The sequence below is a fragment of the Panthera uncia genome, chromosome X, assembly GCF_023721935.1.
Source record: "Panthera uncia isolate 11264 chromosome X, Puncia_PCG_1.0, whole genome shotgun sequence".
NCBI classification, from domain to species: Eukaryota; Metazoa; Chordata; class Mammalia; order Carnivora; family Felidae; genus Panthera; species Panthera uncia.
In genome coordinates, this window is record NC_064817.1 from 84927885 (window position 1) to 84942801 (window position 14917).

Below are 14917 nucleotides of genomic sequence, written 5' to 3' on the forward strand. Positions count from 1 at the left end.
ACCTCTTTTTATTTTTTCCTTCCCCTCCCCCATGGGTTTCTGTTAAGTTTCTCAGGATCCACATAAGAGTGAAACCATATGGTATCTGTCTTTCTCTGTATGGCTTATTTCACTTAGCATCACACTCTCCAGTTCCATCCACGTTGCTACAAAAGGCCATATTTCATTCTTTCTTATTGCCTCATAGTATTCCATTGTGTATATAAACCACAATTTCTTTATCCATTCATCAGTTGATGGACATTTAGGCTCTTTCCATAATTTGGCTATTGTTGAGAGTGCTGCTATAAACATTGGGGTACAAGTGCCCCTATGCATCAGTACTCCTGTATCCCTTGGATAAATTCCTAGCAGTGCTATTGCTGGGTCATAGGGTAGGTCTATTTTTAATTTTCTGAGGAACCTCCACACTGCTTTCCAGAGCGGCTGCACCAATTTGCATTCCCACCAACAGTGCAAGAGGGTTCCCGTTTCTCCACATCCTCGCCAGCATCCATAGTCTCCTGATTTGTTCATTTTGGCCACTCTGACTGGCGTGAGGTGATATCTGAGTGTGGTTTTGATTTGTATTTCCCTGATGAGGAGCGACGTTGAACATCTTTTCATGTGCCTGTTGGCCATCCGGATGTCTTCTTTAGAGAAGTGTCTATTCATGTTTTCTGCCCATTTCTTCACTGGGTTATTTGTTTTTCGGGTGTGGAGTTTGGTGAGCTCTTTATAGATTTTGGATACTAGCCCTTTGTCCGATATGTCATTTGCAAATATCTTTTCCCATTCCGTTGGTTGCCTTTTAGTTTTGTTGGTTGTTTCCTTTGCTGTGCAGAAGCTTTTTATCTTCATAAGGTCCCAGTAATTCACTTTTGCTTTTAATTCCCTTGCCTTTGGGGATGTGTCGAGTAAGACATTGCTACAGCTGAGGTCAGAGAGGTCTTTTCCTGCTTTCTCCTCTAGGGTTTTGATGGTTTCCTGTCTCACATTCAGGTCCTTTATCCATTTTTAGTTTATGTTTGTGAATGGTGTGAGAAAGTGGTCTAGTTTCAACCTTCTGCATGTTGCTGTCCAGTTCTCCCAGCACCTTTTGTTAAAGAGACTGTCTTTTTTCCATTGGATGTTCTTTCCTGCTTTGTCAAAGATGAGTTGGCCATACGTTAGTGGGTCTAGTTCTGGGATTTCTATTCTATTCCATTGGTCTATGTGTCTGTTTTTGTGCCAATACCATGCTGTCTTGATGATGACAGCTTTGTAGTAGAGGCTAAAGTCTGGGATTGTGATGCCTCCTGCTTTGGTCTTCTTCTTCAAAATTACTTTGGCTATTCGGGGCCTTTTGTGGTTCCATATGAATTTTAGGATTGCTTGTTCTAGCTTCGAGAAGAATGCTGGTGCAATTTTGATTGGGATTGCATTGAATGTGTAGATAGCTTTGGGTAGTATTGACATTTTGACAATATTTATTCTTCCAATCCATGAGCAGGGAATGTCTTTCTATTTCTTTATATCTTCTTCAATTACCTTCATAAGCTTTCTATAGTTTTCACCATACAGATCTTGTACATCTTTGGTTCGATTTATTCCTAGGTATTTTATGCTGCTTGGTGCAATTGTGAATGGGATCAGTTTCTTTATTTGTCTTTCTATTGCTTCATTGTTAGTGTATAAGAATGCAACTGATTTCTGTACATTGATTTTGTATCCTGCAACTTTGCTGAATTCATGTATCAGTTCGAGCAGACTTTTGGTGGAGTCTGTCGGGTTTTCCAAATATAATATCATGTCATCTGCAAAAAGCGAAAGCTTGACTTCATCTTTGCCAATTTTGATGCCTTTGATTTCCTTTTGTTGTCTGATTGCTGATGCTAGAACTTCCAGCACTATGTTAAACAACAGCGGTGAGAGTGGACATCCCTGTCGTGTTCCTGATCTCAGGGAAAAAGCTCTCAGTTTTTCCCCGTTGAGGATGATGTTAGCTATGGGCTTTTCATAAATTGCTTTTATGATCTTTAAGTATGTTCTTTCTATCCCGCCTTTCTCAAGGATTTTATTAAGAAAGGGTGCTGGATTTTGTCAAAGGCCTTTTCTGCATCGATTGACAGGATCATATGGTTCTTCTCTTTTTTTTTGTTAATGTGATGTATCACGTTGGTTGATTTGCGAATGTTGAACCAGCCCTGCATCCCAGGAATGAATCCCACTTGATCATGGTGAATAATTCTTTTTATATGCCGTTGAATTCCATTTGCTAGTATCTTATTGAGAATTTTTGCATCCATATTCATCAGGGATATTGGCCTGTAGTTCTCTTTTTTTACTGGGTCTCTGTCTGGTTTAGGAATCAAAGTAATACTGGCTTCATAGAATGAGTGGAAGTTTTCCTTCCCTTTCTATTTCTTGGAATAGCTTGAGAAGGATAGGTATTATCTCTGCTTTAAACGTCTGGTAGAACTCCCCTGGGAAGCCATCTGGTCCTGGACTCTTATTTGTTGGGAGATTTTTGATAACCGATTCAATTTCTTCGCTGGTTAGGGGTCCGTTCAAGCTTTCTATTTCCTCCTGATTGAGTTTTGGAAGACTGTGGGTGTTTAGGAATTTGTCCATTTCTTCCAGGTTGTCCAATTTGTTGGCATATAATTTTTCATAGTATTCCCTGATAATTGTTTGTATCTCTGAGGAATTGGTTGTAATAATCCCATTTTCATTCATGATTTTATCTATTTGGGTCATCTCCCTTTTCTTTTTGAGAAGCCTGGCTAGAGGTTTGTCAATTTTGTTTATTTTTTCAAAAAACCAACTCTTGGTTTCGTTGATCTGCTCTACCATTTTTTTAGATTCTATATTGTTTATTTCTGCTCTGATCTTTATTATTTCTCTTCTTCTGCTGGGTTTAGGCTGCCTTTGCTGTTCTGCTTCTATTTCCTTTAGGTGTGCTGTTAGATTTTGTATTTGGGATTTTTCTTGTTTCTTGAGATAGGCCTGGATTGCAATGTATTTTCCTCTCAGGACTGCCTTCGCTGCATCCCAAAGCGTTTGGATTGTTCTATTTTCATTTTCATTTGTTTCCATATATTTTTTAATTTCTTCTCTAATTGCCTGGTTGACCCACTCATTCTTTAGTAGGGTGTTCTTTAACCTCTATGCTTTTGGAGGTTTTCCAGACTTTTTCCTGTGGTCGATTTCAAGCTTCATAGCATTGTGGTCTGAAAGTATGCATGGTATAATTTCAATTCTTGTAAACTTATGAAGGGCTGTTTGTGACCCAGTATATGATCTATCTTGGAGAATGTTCCATGTGCACTCGAGAAGAAAGTATATTCTGTTGCTTTGGGATGCAGAGTTCTAAATATATCTGTCAAGTCCATCTGATCCAATGTATCATTCAGGGCCCTTGTTTCTTTATTGACCATGTGTCTAGATGATCTATCCATTTCTGTAAGTGGGGTGTTAAAGTCCCCTGCAATGACCACATTCTTATCAATAAGGTTGCTTATGTTTATGAGTAATTGTTTTATATATTTGGGGGCTCCGGTATTCGGCGCATAGACATTTATAATTGTTAGCTCTTCCTGATGGATAGACCCTGTAATTATTATATAATGCCCTTCTTCATCTCTTGTTACAGCCTTTAATTTAAAGTCTAGTTTGTCTGATATAAGTATGGCTACTCCAGCTTTCTTTTGGCTTCCAGTAGCATGATAAATAGTTCTCCATCCCCTCACTCTCAATCTAAAAGTGTCCTCAGATCTCAAATGAGTCTCTTGTAGACAGCAAATAGATGGGTCTTGTTTTTTTATCCATTCTGATAGCCTATGTCTTTTGGTTGGCGCATTTAATCCATATACATTCAGTGTTATTATAGAAAGATACAGGTTTAGAGTCATTGTGATGTCTGTATGTTTTATGCTTGTAGCGATGTCTCTGGTACTTTGTCTCACAGGATCCCCCTTAGGATCCCTTGTAGGGCTGGTTTCGTGGTGACAAATTCCTTCAGTTTTTGTTTGTTTGGGAAGACCTTTATCTCTCCTTCTATTCTAAATGACAGACTTGCTGGATAAAGGATTCTCGGCTGCATATTTTTTCTGTTTAGCACACTGAAGATATCGTGCCAATCCTTTCTGGCCTGCCAAGTTTCAAAAGAGAGATCAGTCACGAGTCTTATAGGTCTCCCTTTATATGTGAGGGCACGTTTATCCCTTGCTGCTTTCAGAATTTTCTCTTTATCCTTGTATTTTGCCAGTTTCACTATGATATGTCGTGCAGAAGATCGATTCAAGTGACGTCTGAAGGGAGTTCTCTGTGCCTCTTGGATTTCAATGCCTTTTTCCTTCCCCAGTTCAGGGAAGTTCTCAGCTATAATTTCTTCAAGTACCCCTTCAGCACCTTTCCCTCTCTCTTCCTCCTCTGGGATACCAATTATGCGTATATTATTTCTTTTTAGTGTATCACTTAGTTCTCTAATTTTCCCCTCATACTCCTGGATTTTTTTGTCTCTCTTTCTCTCAGCTTCCTCTTTTTCCATAACTTTATCTTCTAGTTCACCTATTCTCTCCTCTGCCTCTTCAATCCGAGCTGTCGTCGTTTCCATTTTGTTTTGCATTTCGTTTAAAGCGCTTTTCAGCTCCTCGTGACTGTTCCTTAGTCCCTTGATCTCTGTAGCAAGAGATTCTCTGCTGTCCTCTATACTGTTTTCAAGCCCAGCGATTAATTTTATGACTACTATTCTAAATTCACTTTCTGTTATATTATTTAAATCCTTTTTGATCAGTTCATTAGCTGTTGTTATTTCCTGGAGATTCTTCTGAGGGGAATTCTTCCGTTTGGTCATTTTGGATAGTCCCTGGAGTGGTGAGGACCTGCAGGGCACTTCCCCTGTGCTGTGGTGTATAACTGGAGTTGGTGGGCGGGGCCGCAGTCCGACCTGATGTCTGTCCCCAGCCCACTGCTGGGGCCACAGTCAGACTGGTGTGTGCCTTCTCTTCCCCTCTCCTAGGGGCGGGATTCACTGTGGGGTGGCGTGTCCCGTCTGGGCTACTTGCACACCACCAGGCTTGTGTTGCTGGGGATCTGGCGTATTAGCTGGGGTGGGTAGGCAAGGTGCATGGGGGGTGGAGGGGCAGGCTTAGCTCGCTTCTCCTTAGGTGATCCACTCCAGGAGCCCTGTGGCAGCGGGAGGGAGTCAGATCCGCTGCCGGAGGTTTGGCTCCGCAGAAGCACAGAGTTGGGTGTTTGCGCGGAGCGAGCAAGTTCCCTGGCAGGAACTGGTTCCCTTTGGGATTTTGGCTGGGGGATGGGCGGGGGAGATGGCGCTGGCGCCTTTGTTCCCCGCCAAGCTGAGCTCTGCCGTCCGGGGGCTCAGCAGCTCTCCCTCCCTTTGTCCTCCAGCCTTCCCGCTTTCTGAGCAGAGCTGTTAACTTATGACCTCCCAGACACAAAGTCGCGCTTGCTGTCGGAACACAGTCCGTGAGGCCCCTTCGCTTTTGCCTGCCAGACTCGGGGGCTCTGCTTGGTCGGCGAGCCGCCCCTCCGCCCCGGCTCCTTCCCGCCAGTCCGTGGAGCGCGCACCGCCTCGCCGCCCTTCCTACCCTCTTCCATGGGCCTCTCGTCTGCACTTGGCTCCGGAGACTCCGTTCTGCTAATTCTCTGGTGGTTTTCTGGGTTATTTAGGCAGGTGTAGGTGGAATCTAAGTGATCAGCAGGACGCTTGGTGAGCCCAGCATCCTCCTATGCTGCCATCTTCCAACTTCCATCACCAATGTGAAATTTTAAAAAGACGGTTACTCAAAGGAGAAAATTAACCAACAGAAATGAAAGTGTAGCAAAAAAAAAAAAATGGAAAACGGCAACACTGGAATGTTGACACTGACACCATTGACAGATTTTAGACTTTATAGGTGAGAGACTTTAGAGGTGTAGACAAGGAAGTTTGTGAAAGAAAACTTAGCAATATATGACTTTTCTCTTTACATATATAACTTACATGAAGAGAGATTTTAAAGTTGTGAGAAAAGTTTTTAAAGGTCATGGAGCAATCATATTTTTCTCATTAATTATGAAGACCTCTTTAGCATGGTTTCAGCTTGCATCTTCATTTTTGTTGTTCCATACTATTGTGCAAAGTGAGTAGTGCCTATGTTATAAAGAAAGAGTAGAATTAACATTTTAGGAGACATAATAGTATTATTGGGGGATGGCAAGCATAAGAAAGAATTCTATAATTCGTGAGTTGCTAAGAAACAAGGATAGTGGTAGGGCAGTAGAAGATGTAGGCATAAGAAGATCCTGAACATACCTCTTCTCATGGACAAAACAAATCTATAGCTACATAGAGAACACTTAATTCCCTCTGAAAAAGACCTGAAAACTAACTGAACAGCTTTTTTCACAACAAATAGTAAAAGGGCCACATAGTGGTTAGCAGAGGCAGAGATACTGACTCATCCAAAACCCTACCCCTGCCATGATGACCCACAATCAGAAGGGATCTCACAAATCTGGAGCTATTCCCTGAGGAGTGAGGGATTCATGCCCCACATCAAGCATGCTAACCCCTGGGGCCTGTAACAGGGAGACAATCCTGCAAAACATCTGGCTTTGAAGACCAAAGGAGCTTACATCCAAAGGGCTGTCGGGAACTGAAACACCTTTCTTAAAGAACTTGCATGCAAACTCACTCACCTTAGGAACCAGTGAAAAGACAACAGTTTGAAAAATGTCTACACTATATGTGAAGGAGATTCATTTGCTAGTATTAAAACATCTGCCAGAGCACGTTGGACCTCTCTCCAGGGTTGGAAGTGCTGGAAGCCACCATTTTTGTACTCTCCCTCTACGTTGATAGTGCTGGCAAGTGTGACCTAGCCTTGCACTCTCCCATTACCCCACTAAAGATGGCTGGCAAGCACCAGCCCTAGATTCTCCTTCATTCCTGCAAAAGTCGAGAGTGACATGCCAGTTCTGTGCTCTTCAGTGGCCCCCACAAAAACCTGCAGGTGCACGCAGTCCATACTGGGGTCACTCCGTAGTCATCTGGCTCTGGTGGCCAGGGGGCTTGAATTCCTGAATCCCACAAAACTAATAATCAGACAGACAGTTCTTGGCATGCTACCATCACCAGGGGACTACACAGACAGCAGACTAAACCAAACCCCCAGTCTGTCTGTGAAAAGGGACATGCCTTGGAGTTTCAGCCTGAGGGGCAGACTTAAAGTTTGCCATACACGTGGGGGCACCTGGGTGGCTCAGTCAGTTAGGTGTCTGACTTCAGCTCAGGTCATGATCTCGCAGTTCGTGAGTTCGAGTCCCACGTCGGGCTCTGTGCTGACAGCTCAGAGCCTGGAGCCTGCTTCAGATTCTGTGTCTCCCTCTCTTTCTGCCCTCCTCTGCCCCCCCCCCAAAATAAAATAAATGTTAAAAAAAAAAGTTTGTCATACGTCTGGAGGCTACAAGGGTGCTCTCAGGGAATGTAGGCTGGAGGATACCATCTTTGCATTCTTCCTCAGCCTTGCTACAGTTTGCTGGTACCTCCCAGAAAGGAACTGATACATTTGCCTGAAGCCCTGATTTTTGCAACACCTCCAGTTCCACCTGGTCTGCAGGCCAGCAGGGTTTACTATTGTGATATCACAGGACTATATATATTTGCGTACTTTTAAAGCTTCTGCCTGAGGATATGGTTTCCAATCAGCCTGAAACTAGGTGCTGACTTGAGATTCCTCCCTTTAGAATACTGAGAGGTCTTGGCACACCATCAGCAGCCAGTACATGTCAAGAGTAAATTTGGCTGCTTAGACAGTTACAAAGGTTTGAGAGACAACAAAGAACAAGGGCTAAGGTTGACCAATAAATTGGATCTTTTACACAAGGCTATTCCTTCAAGACCAGGAGAAGTTGCTGTTTTTCTGAAGAATACAATAACAGAATTGAAAAATATACATACAGGAGGGGTGGAAGAGCAGACTACATGAAGCACAATAAAGTGATCTAGAAGACAGGGCAATGGAACTCACCCAAACAGAACTTCAAAAGAGGAAAAAAATATATACTGAAAAGTAAAGATGGCTTAAGGGAATTATGAGACAACACAAATCTCAATAACATTTGCATTATAGGGGTCCTAGAAGAAGAGAGAGATAAAGGAGAAGGAAATTTGTTTAAAGAAATAATAGCTGAAAACCTCCCTAATCTGAGGAAGGGAACATTCAGATCAAGAAAACCCACAGAGGCCCAAATAAGATCAACCCAAAAAGATCAACACTAAGACACATTATAATAAAATTGTCAAAAGTTAAAGATAGAATCTTAAAAGCAGCAAAAGGAAGACCCCTGCTATGTACAAGGGAACCCCAATAAGACTATAAGCAGATTTTTCAGCAGAAGTTTTGTAGGAAAGAAGAGAATGGAACAATTCAAAATCCTGAAAAGAAGAAACTTCCAAACAAGAATACCCTCCCCAGCCAAGTTATCATTCAGAGTTGAGGGGGAGATAAAGACTTTTCCAGACAATCAAAAGCTAAAAGAGTTCATTACCACTAAACTGACTTATAAGAGATATTAAAAAGGTACATCTTTAAGCTGAAAAGAAAGTGCATTAATTAGTGACAAGAAAACATGTGACTGTATAAATCTCAAAGGTGAAAATAAATACATAGTAAAGGTAGTGGATTAATTACTTACATATCTAGTATGAAAGTTAAAAGACAAAATAGTAAAAATAACTGTACAATAATCAGTTAAGGGATGCACAAAATTAGAAGATGTAAAATGTGATATCAAAAACATAAAATCAGGGGGGAGTAAAAATGTAGTTTTGAATTGTGTTCAAACTGAAGTTGCTGTCAACTTAAAATAGATTTTAGTATATCTAGGTTGTTACAAGTGCACCTCATGGTAACCACAAAGCAAAAACCTATAATAGAAAAACAAAAGATAATTAGAAAGCAATATAATCATAACACTAAAGAAAGTCATCAAACCACAACAGAAGAGAGCAAAAGAAGGAACAGAGAGGAACTACAAAACAGCCAGAAAACAGTTAACAAAATGTCAATAGCTGCATACCTATCAATAATTACTTTAAGTGTAAATCGACTAAATTCTTCAATCAAAAGACACTGTGTGATGATTTTTAAAAAGACCTAGTTATGGCTCCTGAGTGGCTCAGTCGATTAGGTGTCTGATTCTTGATTTCAGCTGAGGTCATGATCTTGTGGTTCATAAGATCGAGCCCCATGTCGGGCTCTGTGCTAACAGTGCAGAGCCTGCTTAGGATTCTTAATCACCTCTCTCTACCTCTCCCCCACTTGTGCTCACTCTTGCTCTCTCTCTCAAATAATAAATAAATAAACTTTTATAAATAAATAAACAAACCCAGTTATATGCTGCCTACAGGAAATTCACTTCATGTGTAAGGACACACAGAGACGGAAAGTAAAGGATTGGAAAAAAGATACCCCACATAAATGGAAACCAAAAGAAAGCCAGGGTAGCTATACTTATATCACAGAAAATAGACTTTAAAAGAAAGTATTAAAAGACAGGGGCATTACATAATGATAAAGCAACCACTCTAACAAGAGGATATAATATTTGTAAATATTTATGCACCCAACATAGTGGCACCTAAATAAATAAAGCAAATATTCACAAACCTAAAGGGAGAAATTGACAGCAATATAATAATAGTATGGGAATTCAATATACCACTTGCATCAGTAGATAGTTTATCCAGACAGAAAATCAATAAGGAAACATCTACCTTAAATTACACCAAATGAACTTAATATATATAAAACTTTCCATCCCAAAGCAGCAGAATACACATTCTTTTCAAATGCACATGGAACATTATCCAAGGTAGTTCATATGTTGGGCTATGAAACAAGTCTCAGTAAGTTTAAGAAGATTCAAATCGTATCAAGCATCTTTTCTGAATGCCACATACTGGCATGAAACTGAAATCAATTACAACAAAAAATGAAAAAAAAACCAAATAAGTGGAGATTAAACAACATGCTACTGAACAACCAGTGGGCCAATGAAGAAATCAAAGGAAAAATTAAAAAATACCTTGAGAAAAATGAAAATGGAAATACAGCCTACCAGAATATATGATGTGAAGGAAAAGCTGTTCTAAACGGAAGGTTCATAGTGATACAGGCCTACCTCAAGAAACAAGAAAAATATCAAACTAAATTTACACCTAAAGGAACGAGAAGAAGAAAAACAAACGCAGCTCAAAGTTAGAAGGAAGGAAATTAAAAAGGTCAAAGTACAAATAAATAAAATAGAGACTAAAAAGACATAAAAAAAGATCAGTGAAACTAAGAGCTGGTTCTTTGAAAAGATAAGCAAAATTGACAAACCTTTAGCTAGACTCGCCAAGAGAGGGCTCAAATAAGTAAATTAAATAAATAAAATCAGAAATGAAAGAGAAGGATTTACAACTGATACCACAGAAATACAAAAGATCATAAAAAACTATTATGAACAATTATATGTCAACACATTGGAGAGCCTAGAAGCGATGAATAAATTCCTAGAAATATACAGCCTTCCCAGACTGAATCAAGAAGGATTAGAAAATCTGAATAAACCAATTACTAGTAAAGAGATTGAATCAGTAATCAAAAAAGAAGGAAAAAAAGAAGAAAACCTCCCAGTAAAGTCCAGAGCTAGACATTTTCACGGGTGAATTCTACCAAACACTTAAAGAAGATTTAATACATATCCTCCTCAAAATTTTCCAAAAAATTGAAGAAGAGAGAACACTTTTGAAGTCATTTTATGAGCATTACACTGATACCTAAACCAGATAAGGACACCACAAAAAAAAGCAAAAATTTACAGGCCTGTATACCTAATAAACAGATGCAAAAGTCCTCAACAAAATATTAACAAAGTAAATGAAACAATACAACAGCAATTAAAAGGATCATATACCATGCTCAAGTGAAACTTATTCCAGAGATGCATGAATGGTTTACATCTACAAATCAATCAATATGATACATCACATTAACAAAATAAAGGATGAAAATCATATGATCATCTCAATAGATGTAGGAAAGATATTTGACAAAATTTAACATCCATTTATGATAAAAAACTCAACAAAGTGGGTACAGAGGAATTTACCTCAACATAATATGGGTCATATATTAGAAGCCCACAGCTACCATCATTCTCAATGGTGAAAAGTTGAAAGTTTCTCCTCTAAGATTAGAAACAAAACAAGGATGCTCACTTTTGCCACTTTCATTTAAGATAGCATTGGAAATCCTAGCTAGAGCAAGAAAGCAAGAAAAAGCAATGAAAGATATCCACATTGGAAAAGAAGGAGTAAAAGCTGTCACTATTTGCAGACAAATATATGTATACATATGTATGTATATTTATACTTTATACTTATATTTATAAAAGACCCTAAAGTCTCCAACAAAAAATGTTAGAGCTAATAAAAAAATTCAGGAAAGTCACTGAGTACATAATCAGCATTCAAAAATCTGTTGCATTTCTATATACTAACAACAAACTATCAGAAAGAGAAATTAAGGAAACACTCCCTTTACAATTGCATTAAAAAGAATAAAATACTTAGGAGTAAATTTAACCAAGGAGATGAAAAACCTACACTGTGAAAATGATGACATTGACGAACGATTGAAGACACAAATGTGAAGATATTCTATGCTCATGGATTGGAATAATTAATATTGTTAAAATTTTCATATTACCCAAAGAAATATATAGATTCATTGCAATCCTTTTCAAAATCCCAATGGTATTTTCAAAGAAATAAACAATCTTAAAATTTGTATAGAACCACAAAAGATTTTGAATAGCCAAAGCAATCTTGACAAAGAACAAAGCTGGAAGTATCACACTCTCTGATTTCAAACTATATTACAAAGCTGTAGTAATCCAAACAATATGGTATTGGCATAAAAACAAACACAGGTCAGTGGAATAGAATAGAGAACCCAGAAATAAACCCACACAAATATAGTCAATTAATTTATGACAAAGCAAGAATATACAATGCGGAAAACAGTCATTTTAATAAATGGTGTTGGGAAAACCTACAGCCACAGGCAAAAGAATGAAACTAGACTACTACCTTATACCATATACAAAAATTAACTGAAAATGGGTTAGATTTAAATGTAAAACCTGAAACCATAAAACTAGAAGAAAACAGGCAAGTTCCTTGACCTTCATCTTGGTGATGTTTTTCTTGTATTTTGAAAAGCAAAGGCAACAAAAGCATAATAAACAGGTGGGACTACATCAAACTGATCTGCACAGCAAAGGAAATCATCAAGTGAAAAGGCAACCTACTGAATGGGAGAAAATATTTGCAAGTCATATATCGATAAGGAGTTAATATCCAAACTGTGCAAAGAACTCATACGATCAATACTAAAAATGAAACAAAGAATACAACTAAAAATTACCAGAGCAACTGAATAAACATTTTTCCAAAGAAGGCATACTAATGACCAACAGGTACATGAAAAGGTACTTAAATCACTAATCATCAGGGAAATGCAAATCAAAACCACCATGAGGGCACCTGGGTGGCTTAGTCTGTTAAGCATCCAGCTCTTGATTTCAACTGAGGCCATGATCTCACAATTAGGTTCTTAAGATCCAGCACTGGACTGGGTCAGGCTGGTGCTGACAGCACAGAGCCTGTTTGGGATTCTCTCTCCTCTCTCTCTGCCCTTTCTCTCTCTCTCTCTCTCTCTCTCTCTCTCTCTCTCTCTTTCTCTCAAAATAAATAAATAAAACAAGGGAGATATCACTTCACACCTGTTAAAATGGCTACTATCAAAAAGACATATTTCAGCAAGTTTTGGCAAGATGGGGAGAAAAGGGAATCCTTGTGCACTGCTGGTGAGAATGTAAATTGGTGCAGCCACTATGAAAAACAGTATGGAGGTTCCTCAAAAAAATAAAAATAGAAGTACCATGGGTATTTATCTAAGAAAATGAAAACACTAACTTGAAAAGGTATATGCATCCCTCTGTTCGTGGCAGCATTATTTACAATAGCCAAGATGTGGAAGCAAACCAATTGTCCATTGGTATATGAATGGATAAAAAAAATATGGGATTAAATGAATAAAGAAAATATGGGATATATATACAATGGGATATTATTGAACCATATAAAAGAATGAAGTCTTGCCATTTGTGACAACATGGATGGACCTTGAGGCCATTATGCTAAGTGAAATAAGTTAGAGAAAGGCAAATACCCTATGATTTAACTTGTATGTGGAATCTAAAAATAGACAATTTTTTTTTTCAAAATGAGCTAATAAATACAGAGAACAAAGTTGTGGTTGCCAGAGATGGGGATGGAGCATTGGAGAGTGGGTAAAATGTATGATGGAGGTTAAAAAGTACAAACTTATAACGTACAACACAGTGACTATAGTTAATAGTGTGTCATATATTGAAAGTTGCTAAGAGAGTAAGCCTTAAAAATTTTTATCACAAGAACAAAAAACTTTGTAACTATGGTGATGGATGTTAACTAGACTTATTATGGTGATCATTTCACAATATATACAAATATCAAATTGTGTTGTACACCTGAAACTAATATAAGGTTATATGTCAATTTTGTCTAAATGAAAAAGAACTATATCAAGTAATTACATTTGAAGAAATGTAGGTATTTGTGGTTTAAGTCTATTCGAGTCATGTCTTGCTTCTGTTTTGTAATAAAATCTTCTCTTCTCAGAGTGATTTACAGGATTTTGTCCAGTATGTTTTTGAATACAAAAACAGTTTTTGAAGCTCATTGTTTTCTCTGCAAGTTTGTGAATAATAAAAATTTAGATAAAACTTAAACTAGCAACTCTTAGTCCTTTTCAAAAGCCCTGGTAAAACATTTACTTTCCTTTTAGAATTTAAAGTAGGGTCATAGAGTGGTGAAAAGAATTGTAGGGGGGATCCAAGTGCTGGTTGAAATTATAGATTGTAGAATTTCACATACTTTATCATAAATCATCAAGTGCTCATGTACTGCCTTTCAGGTTTGCCATTAGCAGATGATTGGAATATTCTTCTTGCTTTTTATTTTGATATAAAATGTCACTGGTTCATGAATAGCAAGAAGAATTATGGTAGTTTATTCAAAGTTTTTCTGTGTAAATACCTAAGATGGAACCAGTTCAATCCAAAATTTAATTGTATACTATTATGTGTGCAAAAATGTGATAGATGTTTGATTTATAAAAGTTCAGACCAAAATATATATATTTCCAGCCCAGTGGGGTTGTAAGGAGAAAAGGAATTAGTTGAAAAAGCTTTTACCATAATGCAGAATCATTTGAGTCACAAATAGATGATCTTCGTCACCTAGACAAGCATAGGCACTAAATGGAGAAGGAGGTATTCAGTAGATGATGTTGAACACTGACACTTTGTTGGAGAGGTCATGATATTCATGAGCAGAGCAGTGGACACTGGTAGAATTAGTTATAGCATGTTCTCATTGTTATTGGGAAAAACTTGTTTTAATTGTGAAAGTGGATATGAATTCTTAGATTCTATTAGAAGGAAACAGTGCAAAAGTTCACTAACCAAAAATGGTTACATATGAGTTGTCTTTAACCACAGAGAAATGTTCAGTGTTGTTGAAGAGTCAAGACATGCATATGTGAAGCCATTATTGATTTGACAGAATAAGAACACGCCATACATTCTTAGCATGAGCTTTCTTTGTTCTGGAAAGCTTCATGGAATATATGAGATTTCAGATGTTCACTGAAGAATTGATAGACGTATGTATGTGTGGACTAAGTTTACTTTTTTCAATAGAACCTACTTGTAACCACTGTTTGACATGCTTATTGTAAGCAGTGAATTCCATTTTAGCATACTAGGGATAATGATCAAAGATTCAAATGAGACT

General features: G+C 38.2%; 1 protein-coding gene across 1 annotated transcript in view; it reads left to right on the top strand.

Moving 5' to 3' along the window:
* The window catches only part of COL4A5 (collagen type IV alpha 5 chain), a 237673-nt gene that overhangs the window by 190882 nt on the left and 31874 nt on the right, over positions 1–14917 (top strand). The gene's annotated exons all lie outside the window — the stretch shown is intronic.